Source organism: Diceros bicornis, chromosome 7 (genome assembly GCF_020826845.1).
Source record: "Diceros bicornis minor isolate mBicDic1 chromosome 7, mDicBic1.mat.cur, whole genome shotgun sequence".
In the NCBI taxonomy this organism is placed as follows: domain Eukaryota; kingdom Metazoa; phylum Chordata; class Mammalia; order Perissodactyla; family Rhinocerotidae; genus Diceros; species Diceros bicornis.
The window spans coordinates 12,740,105-12,753,005 of record NC_080746.1 but is presented as its reverse complement, the minus strand read 5'-3'; the positions used below and the strand labels follow the sequence as shown (position 1 = coordinate 12,753,005).

At 37.0% G+C, this 12,901-nt stretch overlaps 1 pseudogene; it reads left to right on the top strand.

The window, feature by feature from the left end:
• Positions 1-11,244: 11,244 nt before the first annotated feature.
• On the top strand, positions 11,245-12,181 carry LOC131408324 (putative olfactory receptor 8G3; annotated as a pseudogene).
• Positions 12,182-12,901: the final 720 nt, after the last annotated feature.

Genomic DNA, 12,901 nt, shown 5'->3' with positions numbered 1-12,901 from the left:
ACAAATTTTTGTACATTGATTTTGTGCCCTGCAACTTTACTTGGTTTGTTGATTAATTCTAACACTATTTTGATGGAGTCTGTAGGGTTTTCTATATATAATATCATATCATCTGCAAATAGTTTTACTTCTTTGCTTCCAATTTGGATGCCTTTTATTTCTTTTTCCTGCCTAATTACTCTGGCTAAGACTTCCAATACTATGTTGAATAAATGTCATGAGAGTGGGTATATTTGTCTTATTCCTGATCTCAGAGGAAAAGCTTTATGCTTTTCACTGTTGAGTAAGATGTTAGTTGTTACATCCTCTTGTTGGATTGCCTCTTTTATCATTATGTGATTACTTTCTTTGTCTTTTATTACAGCCTTTGTCTTAAAGTCTATTTTCTCTAATATAAGTATAGCTATCCCAGCTTTCTTTCGGTTTCCATTTGCATAGAATATCTTTTTCCCATTCATTAACTTTCAGCCTGTGTGTCCTTACACCTGAAATGAGTCTCTTGTAGGCAGCATATATGAGGGTCTTGCTTTATTTTTTCAATGTATTTGGCCACTCAGTGTCTTTCAATTGGAGAATTTGGTCCTTTTACACTTAAAGTAATTATTGATGGGTGTATACTTATTGACATTTTGTTCATTGTTTTCTGGCTGTTTTGTACTTGTTTCCTTCTTTTTCTCTTGCTCTTTTCCTTTGTGATTTGATGATTTTCTGTAGTGATGTGCTTAAGTTCTTCCTGTTTATTTTTTGTGTACCTACTATAGGTTTTTTCTTAGTGGCTAATATGAGGCTTACATAAAACATCATATGTTTATAACAGTCTATTTTAAGTTGATAATAACATAAGTTTAAACTCACTCTAAAGCTCTACATTTTTCTGTCGCTGTATTTTATGCTTTTGATATCACAATTTACATCTTTTTATCTTGTGTAACTGTAACAAATTATTTTAGTTATAGTTATTTTTATTTTGTCTTTTAACCTTCATACTAGTTTTATAAGTAAGTAACCCACCACTTTTACGACATTAGAGTATTCTGAATTTTACTATGTTTTTTTCTTTTTCAGTTAAATGTATAATTTTATTTATATTTCTGTTACTGATTAGTGCCCTTTTGCTTCAGCTTAGAGGTGTCCCTTTAACATTTCTGTAAGGCCAGTCTAGTGGTGATAAACTTCTTTAGCTTTTGCTTGTCTGGAAAACTACCTCTCCTTCAATTTTGAAGGAGAACTTTGCTAGGTAGAATATTCTTAGTTGGAAGTATGTTTTTTTCTTTCAGCACTTTGTATGTGTCATGCCACTCCCTTCTGGCCTGCAAAGTTTCTGCTGAAAAATATGCTGATAGTTGTATGAGTGTTCCTTCACTTATGGGAAGTCTTATAGGGACTTATCCCTTGCTGCTTTTAAGATTCTCTCCTTGTCTTTAACATTTGACACTCTAATCATATGTGTCTTAGTATAGGTCCTTTTGTCTTCATCTTATTTGGAACTCTCTCTGGACTTCCTGTATCTGGATGTCTGTTTCTTTCCCCAGATTAGGGAAGTTTTCAGACATTCTTTCTTCAAATAAGTTTTCTGCCGATTTCTCTCTCTCTTCTCCTTCTGGGACCTCTCTAATGTGAATGTTGGTCCTCTTGATGTTGTCCCATGAGTCCCTTAAGCTATCATCACCCTTGTTTGTTGTTCTTTTTTTTTTTTGGCTTCTCTGATTGAGTGAGTTTCACTGGCCTGCCATTGAGTTCACTGGTCATTTCTTCTGCTTTATCTACTCTGCTCTTGAACCATTCCAGTGTATTTTTCAGATCAGGAATTGTATCCCCCAGCTTTGTGACTTTTATTTGGTCCTTTTTAATATTTTCAATCTTTTTAAAAAAATCTCACTTTGTTCTGCTTTGTAGGTCACTGAGCATCTTTATCACCATTATTATGAACTCTTTAACAGGTAAATCACTTATTTCTGTTTCATCAGGGTCATTTTTTGAGGCTTTATCTTGTTCTTTTATTTGGTACATATATATTTGTTTCTTCATTGTCCTTGACTCTATGTGTTGGTTTCTATGCATTAAATAAAATAGCCACCTCTCTCCGTCTTGAAGGAGTAGCGACATGTAGGAGATGAACCATGTCTGAGCTCTTTGTTGTCTCTCAAACCTTTGTGATTGTCCCAGCAGGCTACTTTATTTTTAGTGGCATCCAGTATTTGAGAATGTGCTAAGACCTGTCAGTGTCCCTAAGGGGAGGATCTCCATCAACACTCTGATTCAGATTGATTGAAAGTTAGAACCTCAAGCGGCAGTTTTTAATTATGCTAATGTAAATAGTCCTGTGGGACCCCAAGTGTAAGTCTCACTGGCCACCAGAGCCAGGTGATCTACAGGTGTCCCCTGAGCATCAGCTGCAAAAATCAAGGAACCAGACTAGTGTGCAAGCTTTTCTTCAGGAGATACTGGTGACCTGGAGTAAGGCAGAGGGAGAGCACAGAGATAGTGTCCACAAGACTCTACTTCTGGAGACCACTTTAGTAAACCTCTAGATGTGTACCAAAGCAGAAGCCTGCCCCTCAGGCCAAAATACCAAGATAAGCAAATAGGCTTCTTTCACAGAAAGACTGGGAGAGTGTTTCAGTCTGCTGTTTGTGCTGCATCACTGGGTTGGTAGCCAACTAAGAACTGTGTCTCTGATTGTTATAGTTCTGCGGGACTCAGGAACACAAGCTCCACTGGAAAACAGTCAGGTGATCAAAGGGAATCCCTGGTGGCAGCCACAAATACCAAGACATTAGACGCAAAAGCAGGACACCAGACATTCGTACAAGCTCATCTCCAGGACATACTGGTGCTCTGGAGCAAAGCAGAGGGACAGCATAAAGATGACATCCACCCACACAAGGTCTCCAGAAAGGACTACAGTCAGCCCTTATATTTTAATTTAGAATTAATTAGAAGCCTGACCCTCAAGCTAAAGTTATACTGATAAGCTAATAGATTTCTTTCACAGATAGACTGGACGCCTTATTATATTGCCTCTCTGCTGTGCCCTGGAGGTGGTAGACACTTAAGAACTCTTTCTCCATTGGTTACAGTCCTGTAAGACCCCTGAGCATAATTCCAGCTGGCCACAAAAGCTTGGTGACGTACAGCTGTCCCTTGAGTGGCATCCACAAAAATTGGGTGCCAGACGAGAACACAAGTTCTTGTCTAAGATCTGGAGCAAGGCAAAAGGAGAGTGCAAAGATGGTGTCCATTGGTCTTTGTCCCTGCAGATGCCCTCAGTATGCTCTTGGATGTGTGCCAAACCAGAAGCTTGACCCTCAGACCGAAGCACCACGACAAGTAAATAGGCCTCTTTCGCAGAATTATCAGGGATGTGTTTCAGTCTTCTGTCTATACTCCATCCTGGGGGTGGTAGCCAACCAGGAACTGTCTTTGTAATTGTTACAATCCTGTGGGATGCAGGAATGCCAGCCCTACGGGAGACCAGAGCCAGGCTATCAAGGGGCGCCACAGGGCAGCAGCCACAAAACCCGGGGCACCAGATGTAAAAACTGGGGCACCAAACAGTCTAAAAGCTCCCTTCTAGGAGATACTGATGCTCTGACATTTGGCAAAGGAGAGTTGGGGAGGGCTAGTAGCTGCTCTCTGAGCTTTCTGGAGAGGATTACAGGTGGCCCTTGGTGTATATTTATTTAGAATCCTGCCCCGCAGGCCTCAGCCATGAGATAAGCTAATAGGCCTCTTGTACAGAAATACTAGGCCCTTCAGTCTGCTGTATCTTACAGAGCCCTGTGGTTGGTAGTGGGTTAAGAAGTGTTTCTTGGTTGGTTAGAGTCCTATAGGACCTGCAAGACTAAGCCTGGATAATCACCAGAGCCGGGACATCTCTATGTCCCCTGGGTAACAGGTGCAAAAATTGGGGCACCAGATGATGTATAAGCTCCTTTCCAGGAGATACTTGCAAGCTGGAGAGGGGCAAAGGGAGAGAGCAAAGATGGCACCCACTGACCACTGTCTGTAGAGAGTATTTCAAAAGACTGCTGAGGTGTATTAAATTAGATGTCGGCCCCTCAGTCCAATGCTTTAAGATAAGCAAATAAACCTCTTTCACAGAAGTTCTGGGCCTTTTGAGTTGGCTGTTTCCGCGCTGGGCTCTAGGGTGGGCAAGTCTGTGATTGTGAGCCCTTTAAGAATTCCTTCTCACTTCCCTAGAGCCTTACGGGTCTTGTGGATGAAGCTTTGACTTTCAAAGCTAGAAGTTTTGGGGGCTCATCTCACAGGTGCAGATCTTAAAAGTTGGGGTGCCAGATTTAGAGTTCAAAGCCTTTGCTTCTCAGGGAGAAGCTTAGGGTTTGAGAGTTTGAGTTCCCTACCAATTATGGGTTACCACACTGGAATTGGGTTTAGGGCAAAGTTATGTCCCAGTCTCTCCTGTCCACTTTGGTGTGTGTTTTTTCTCATTCACCCAATGTGTAGGAGTCATTCAGCGTTTTTTTTTTTCCCCAGAGAAAGTTGTTTCATAGATGTCTGTAGATTCTGTGTGTAAATGGGAGGAAGTCAGTTCCAAAGATATCCATGTTGCCCTCTTGACCCAGAACTCCTAGTGTAATTTATATTTTACTACTCTAAGCATTAAATATACAACCCAGTAAATTTTTTACATTTACAGGTGACAACAATAAATGGTTAGGAAAATCTTTGTGTTTCCAATCACTTATTTGTGTGTTAAAACTGTTAAAAAGTGTTAAGAAGGATAAAAAATATCTGAACTGTCTCTAGTGAATCTGAGAACTGGTGGGAAACATGCTATTAAAATAATAGAATAGATATCAGATAGATTTCAAAGTAGAGATTGAACCCTACCAGAAAAAGAGAGAAAAAAGGCCTTAAGGAAGGAAACCTAAAACAAATGAGAAAAAAAAATAACACATATATAGAATTTATTAAGTACCATTACAGAAGGATATGTAAATGAAGCTGGGACCCCTCTGCCTGTTCTCACAGGTGAATCTAGCAGGCAAGCTGCATAGGCTTAAAGTTAGTAACGAGAAAATCCATGCTGTACTGAGAAGCAGCCATGCAGGCCTCGGAAGCCTGTGTCTAAATGACCTTGCAAACTTTCGTCTCATGACTGAAGACACGAGGAGGATGAATCAGCAACAGGAAGAGATAATGAGTACCTGACTCTCAGATTTCCCAACTACATTTCTTAGAAATTTAGGGAAAAACTGATGACCATGGTCCTTGCCTCCCTCCACACATAGATAACACCAACATTACACACCTTGTTTGACGTATAAGCAAAAGTTCTTGTTATCCTTGAAGCAGATGACTATTAGATGTGTAAGCCCTTTCCTGCATGGACACTGCTTTATTAAACGGTATATCAACAGCATCAGATCCGTAGACCTTGGAGCAGGTTCTCAGAATACTCTGTTGGACTATTTGCTGGCACTCGAGCTCTTGATCTCCACTATCACATAAACTCCTTCATTTAACCTTTACATAGACTCTTTATTTCAGTCAATAGATATATGTTATCAAATGTTTTAATAATTGAAAAGAGCATGATAAGGTAAATGTATTATAACTCTAGGCACTAAGATAAGCTTGGATAATGTTCTCAAGCAGAATTTATCTTTCATTAACTTTGGTACAAGTGTATATTAATTTCTAAAAGAAAACAGTTCCTCATATACCATTAGCATTTCAAGGAACATCAATATGTCCTGATAGTGAACTTTAGGCAGAATCATTTTCTAACTTCTGTTTTAGTTACAATTAGGTTTTCTGTGTGTCACATGTACACATGCACCATGGTGCCTTAAACCAGATGACTCAGGGCTGGTGCAGTGGCTCATCAGGTACAAGAGCTTCTTTTAAATTATTGCTCTGTGACTATAACACATAGCTTCCAATTTTTGGTTTCGGATAATGGTTCCATTCCACCCTTCATCTCCACCACCCACCCATCAGAAAGAAAAATGGGGAAGGAGAAAGGAATGTCTCTGAACTTGAAGAACACTACTTGGAATGGACAGACCTCACCTCCACCTCTTTCCCTTTGGTAAGGACTTAGTCATATGGCCAAGCCTAGCTGTAAGAGGGGGTGAGAAATACCATGGTTATCTCCACGGCTATGTGCCAGACTAAGATTCAGGGCATTTATCATTTAGGAAGAAAGGGAGAATAAAAATTAGGAGTTACTAGCAGTTTATTCCATTCTTTCAAATATTTGTATTTTGCCATAGACAACTCTATGATGTTCTCTCTAGCGTTTAACATTTGAATTTAGCACTGTATCTAAGAAGAAAAATAACATGAAATGTAATTAAAATATGTAACGCATAAATAGAATATGTTAGTATTTTAACAACTGTTAAGATCTGCTAGAGAGCTGTATGTCATGCTGGGTAGGGTAGTTCCTATAATATCTCAACAATGCTGGGTTCCTTCCTATGGCCTTGTCTTCATTCATGCTGCTTTCCCATCCTGAAAGGGCTTCTTGACTCCATTCTCCCTTCCAAATTTTACACAACTTTCAATTTCATACACTTTAAAAATGCAAGTGTTTAATTCTCTGTGCATTTCTGACCACTCCAGGCTGTTATCAGGCACACTTCTGAGTCATCACACATACTATAATAATGATGTCTTTTCTTGTATTGTTTAGTATTATTTCATGCTTTTGGATATTAACTCTATCAAAATTGTTAAATTCTTGAGAACAACTATTGTGTCTTACTTCATACCATATTTATTTTCCTAGGGTTTGATAATTATTGATATGCAACATTTTCCATAAGAAATTATTCTGCTCTAAGTTTTGGTCCTTTTCATATTAATTTGCAAAAATGACTTTACAAAAGCAGATTAAAGTCTCACATCTAACAATAATTTAAAGCATTAAAAAGTAAATTTGATTAGCCAAGAAATGGAAACAACCTAAGACATTTGGTATATACCAAATACATAATATATATGTATATATAATGTACAATATACCTATGTGTGTATATATATATATATACACACACACGATGGAATATTACTCAGCTATGAGAAAGACGGAAATCCTGCCATTTGCAACATCATGAATGAATCTTGAGTGCATTAGGCTAAGTGAAATGTCAGACAGAAAAAGACAAATACTGTATAATCTCACTTATATGTGAAATCTAAAAAAGCCAAACTCATAGAAACAGAGAACAGAATGGTGGTTACCAGGTGGTCACTGGGGAAATGGGGAGATATTGGTCAAAGGGTATAAACTTCAGTTATATGATGAATACGTCCTGTGGATCTAATGTACAGCATGGTGATTAGAGTTAATAATACTGTTTTATATACTTAAAAATTGCTAAGAGAGTAAATCTTAAATGTTCTGATCACAAAAAGGAAATAGTACTTATGCGAATTGATAGCAATGTTGGCTAATGCTACGGTAGTAATAATTTTGCAATACATAAGTGTATCAAATCAATATGCCGTACACTTTAAATCTGCACAATTTTATATGTCAGTTATATCTCAAATCTGGAAAAAAAGTAAATGCGATTAACCAAATTTATTGTAATTATGGTCGAAAAATGATACAACATTCAATGAATATTTAGAATAAAACCATTAAATACAATTTTTATTTCCAAATAAAATAATGTAGTATTTATATAGAACTAAAATAATCTCTATAACACATAAATCTCCAAATTATACCTCAACATTTGTCTTTTAATTTTACAGGAAAATAAAGCCATCAACTTCCTCGTTAGACTTGTTAAGAACTTCTCATGTGATATTGGCAATATCCAGCTGATGCTTTCATTCAGCCCCCACGTTAAAATATTCCAGGTATTACTGTTTTATAAGTACATAACAATATCTAAATACAGTTAGCAGAGGTCAATGAAAATAAAAAATTTCAAATCATAGACACAAAGGTTATTTTCCCTAATTTTCTGTTTACTTCTTGTAGGAAATCACTTTAGAAAATTCCTTTACTATATATCTTAAAAATTTTTGAAATTTTGAACTTTCAAATAGTTTGGAATGAAATTCAATGCAGCTCTAACAAAATCTATCACATCATTTTTTCCATTCCATAATCTAATAAGAACAATGAATCACACCTATGTGACACTATTAAATGCTTGAAAGCCAATGAGGGAAAAGGAAAATTCTAATTGTTTCTTTACCCAAGAGGTGATGCTTATGGGATAAGATTTTAGTGGGAGGTCATTATCAATACTTGTTCCCACTCAGACTCTTAGCATCAATACCCAGAGTATAAAATCATCATATTGTATCAACCAGCCTTTGCAGAGGGCCATCAGCTTCATCAGAGATGAGGACCAGTGACTCAAAATTATTGCCACAGAGACTTTTAGGCTATGACTCCCTTAGTACCAAGGAGTCCTGCAAGGTTAGTACTCAGAACCACCCACCAGCATCATGAGAATTATTTTTCTCTTCAGAGAAATGGAAGAGAAAAATACACAGCCCTGAACTTTGGGAGAGCAAGAAGAGTATTTCTGAATCTCAATTCTTGACTTTAAAATTTTAGAGTCCTCTCCTCAAGCTCCCTCCCAGGACACTTAGAGATGCACATAGTTATTTATTTATCTCTACTTTTTCTCACTCTCATATTCGCACTTCTTGATGAGCAGAAATTCCCTTATCATCTCGCTGTTCCCTGGTGTATAAAATTACAGTAAACACTTTGTTTTCTCACTTCAACTCAGGCAGTGAGAGGTATTTGTTTACTTATATCAAGTCTATGTTAACTTACCTATAACCTTCTTTCAATAATTTAACTAAAAATACACATTTATTGAGACTTGCTCTATGTAAGCACTGTGTCAAGCCCTGTATTGAGTTTACAGTCTAGTACATAAGAAAAACCAGTAAATAACTCATAAAAATTAATACAGAATTAAGTATGTGCTAAACATAAACATAAGAAACGTATCCATGAGCATGTAGAAAACGATCTTATTAACTGGGGCTTTCATTATTAAAGCCCATAACTAAAGGGCTCTAACTATTAAATAGATTTCTTAGGATAAAGGGGATAAAACAAGGGAAAGGCTAAAGAAATATGATGAATTAAAAATAAGAGTCTAACAAATGCCCTTTTGGGAAATAGCTAAATCATATGATACTTGTCGGGACATAAAAAAATATATGTATATTTTTGTTGCCAGATGATAAAAATATTTGACTGACAAATTGGTTTGGAATTTATTTATACACCATGGAAAATATTGATAATTTTAGGAGGTTAATATTCAGTAAAACATTCCAAATTTCTGTATTATTGTATATTAATGTAGAAAGAAACAAGAAGATATGATAAGGAAAAAGTTAAAAATTCTGGCTATTCATTACAGGAATGAAAATGTCGGTTAAATAAAAGATATATCAGAGGGAAACTCAGATTAAAATTAAAACAACATTGGCATTTTATCAGTTCTTACCAATAGCGAGGAATTGTGCTAAGCGCCTTGAAAGCATCATTTAACTCAATTCTCACATAAGACAGATGTTAGTGTCTTTGTTTTTCAGAGGGTTGAAGAGTGAACACAATTATCTCAAAGTCACCAGCAAGTATGGAGTTTAGTTGAGGTTTGAATCCCCTGTTGTCCACCTTAATATCGCAACCTATTAGAATTATAAAATCATGAAATATGGAAACTGGAAGAGATGTTTAGGATGATTTAATTCAACAACCCATCAGGTGCTTGTGTCCTTAAACAATATCTGGTAATAAGTGATTATTCAGGCTGTACTCAAACATTTCTGACTGTAAGTTCAAGGTATGTCTGAGTGTTGGACTGTTCATCTTTGTTGTGAAAGCAAATTTCTCTCCATGGTTTCAAGCAATTAGTTTTACTTTCTTCTCTTGGAGACATAGATCATAAGACCAACGACTCTTAAATAAAGTAATATGTTGAACACTGAGATAACTATCATGTGCCACATGAATTTTTGCTTTGTTAGTCAAATATCCTCAGTTATTTTAGCAATTCTTAAAACGACAGATTTCTAGATCATTCTCTTGAAATTGTCTGCTTTTTATGTATCACATAAAATATTATTCCTCAAATTGAATATATTAATCCAACTACTACTTGAGTATCAAGTAGGAATATGAATTTCCATTTTTTAGAATCTACTCGTTTTCTTTGCAAATCTCATCTAAAGATACATTGGTCTTTAAAAAAAAGCATCATATTGGTGGCTAGTATAAATTAAATCAAATTTTGTAATTATATTTTGCATATGCTCTCTTAATCCACGTCACCATCTTTGAATTCTATACAGCCACATGCAAAATACATGTTTATAAAAAAAGATCAGGATAAATGATACCTAGTGTCTGTTGTTACAAACCCTTCTCATATTTGGGGAGTAGGATTAGTTTTCCAACCTCCACCACTTCAATACTGAAGTGCAAATTGCATAGATCAATCATAGTCCACTGCCTGCCTGGTCACAGTGGTGGAATACATGACCTAAATGTGGGCCGTTATATTATGACCCCTGAGATTATCCAAATTACAACAAGGGAGGATGTTTCCTTGCTCTTGGAAAAGCTGCTGAGATATAAGCATGATGTCTTCCAGCAGTTATGTTCCTGCTTTCAGGACAGTGGTCCTGGGTGAAGGGACCTGGGACATGCAGAGCAGCCAAATCTCAGGCGGAATGATACTGTAGTTGCCCAGTCCTGCTAGTTTGAGTGGGTTACTAGCAAGGAAAATAGCTCAGACCAGTATAACTACTCTTCACAGACTTATGAATCCTATGTTTATTAATTATAGAAAGCGTACACTACTATTATGTATTCAGAGTAAAATGAAAATCTTATGCCATGACATTAATATATACATATAGAATAGGGGAGGAAAGAAAAGAGTCCTTAGAAATAGCAGTAGTAATGTTCCTTCTGACTGACTTAAAAAAATGAAAAATTGGTGCTTTGTCTTAAAAATTTATGAATTATCTTAATTTTAATGTTTTGGAAGTCTATAAGCCCTTCTCTGGTCATTGGTTGTTCCAAGGTAGGAGGAGAAACTCACGAGATCCCTGCATTATGAATCTCCTCTGATGAGGGATAAAAGAACGATCTCCACAGAATTATTTTCCCCCTCACACACACTCAAGACATATACATGTGCATACACTCAAATACACAGACACACACACGCAAACACTAATTTACTTTTTTTTAAACCTAGAACCTGCTGAGAAGTAATGGACCCCGAAAATCTTTCCACACTAACTCATTTCATCCTCGCTGGGCTAACGGAACATACTGAACTCCAGCTTGCACTCTTCCTCCTCTTCTTAGGAGTCTATGTGGTCACGGTGGTGGGGAACCTGGGCATGATCACACTGATTGGGCTCAGCTCTCCCCTGCACACCCCCATGTACTGTTTCCTCAGCAGCTTGTCCTTCATTGATCTCTGCCAGTCCTCTGTCATTACCCCCAAAATGCTGGTGAACTTTGTGACAAAGAACATCATCTCCTACCCTGAATGCATGACTTAGCTCTATTTCTTTCTCATTTTTTGCTGTTGCAGAGTGTCATATGTTGGCTGCAATGGTATAAGACCACTATGTTGCCATTTGTAACCCCTTACTTTACAATGTCATCATGTCTTATCACATCTGCTTCTAGCTCACAGTGGGAGTTTATATTTTGGGCATCACTGGATCTATAATCCATACTGGCTTTATGCTGAGACTCTTTTTCTGCAAGACCAGTGTGATTAACCATTATTTCTGTGATCTCTTTCCACTCTTGGAGCTATCCTGTTCCAGCACCTACATCAATGAATTATTGGTTCTAGTCTTAAGTGCATTTAAAATTCTGACTCCTGCCTTAACTATCCTTGCCTCCTATACCTTCATCCTCTCCAGCATCCTCCGCATTTGCTCCACTGAGGGCAGGTCCAAAGCCTTCAGCACATGCGGTTCCCACATCTCAAGTATTACTGTTTTCTTTACAGAAATCTGCTACATTCATGTACCTGCAGCCATCATCTGTGAGCTCCATGAATCAAGGGAGTGTATCCTCTGTGTTTTATACCATCATTGTGCCTATACTGAACTCCCTGATCTACAGTCTGAGGAATAAGGATGCCAGATTGCCCTGAAGAAAATTCTACACAGTAGAAAATGTTCATGAATAGCATCAATGGCATGGTGTCATATGGAAATTAGGCTTTTTGTTTGCTGACATATGTTATATGTTAGGTTTGTTTTTAATATTTGGAAATTCAGTGACACTTTCCTGTATAGCATATCTCCAAAATTCTACTCCAGGCCACTTCCTTTGAATCTATATTACAGTGACTGTGTAGGAGAAATACTAAGAATAAAATTAAAGACTTTTGAGGATTAAAGGAGTCTGAGTTTTATTTTTAATAATAATAAAAACAAAAATAAGAACAACAATGATAATGACGATGAAGATAACAACAACATATGCAATTGAGATTTTATGAAATATCAACCACTACGCCCAGCACTTTAAATGGATAAATTTCCATAATATTTACAGTATTTCCTCATGGCAAACCCTAGTATTATTTCCCTTTTAAAGATTAAGAAATTAAGGCTTATTTAGTTAGAGTGAATGCCCATGAACTCGAATATAATAAATGATCAGTCTAGAAAGTTTGTCTCCAGGACCCAGGATTTCAAAGTGTTACTTTGGCCCCAGGTAATTGTGGGTAGGTCTAAGTCTTCCTTGAGAATTCCCTTCTACACATCAAGCATCCCTGGTTCCCTATATGACTGCGCTGCTTTCCTCCAGATATCTTCAATGCTATTTTCACATTTATTTCATTTGATATAATGAAAAGGATCAAAATCTTTCAAATCTGTGCTGATCAAAGCAAAAATG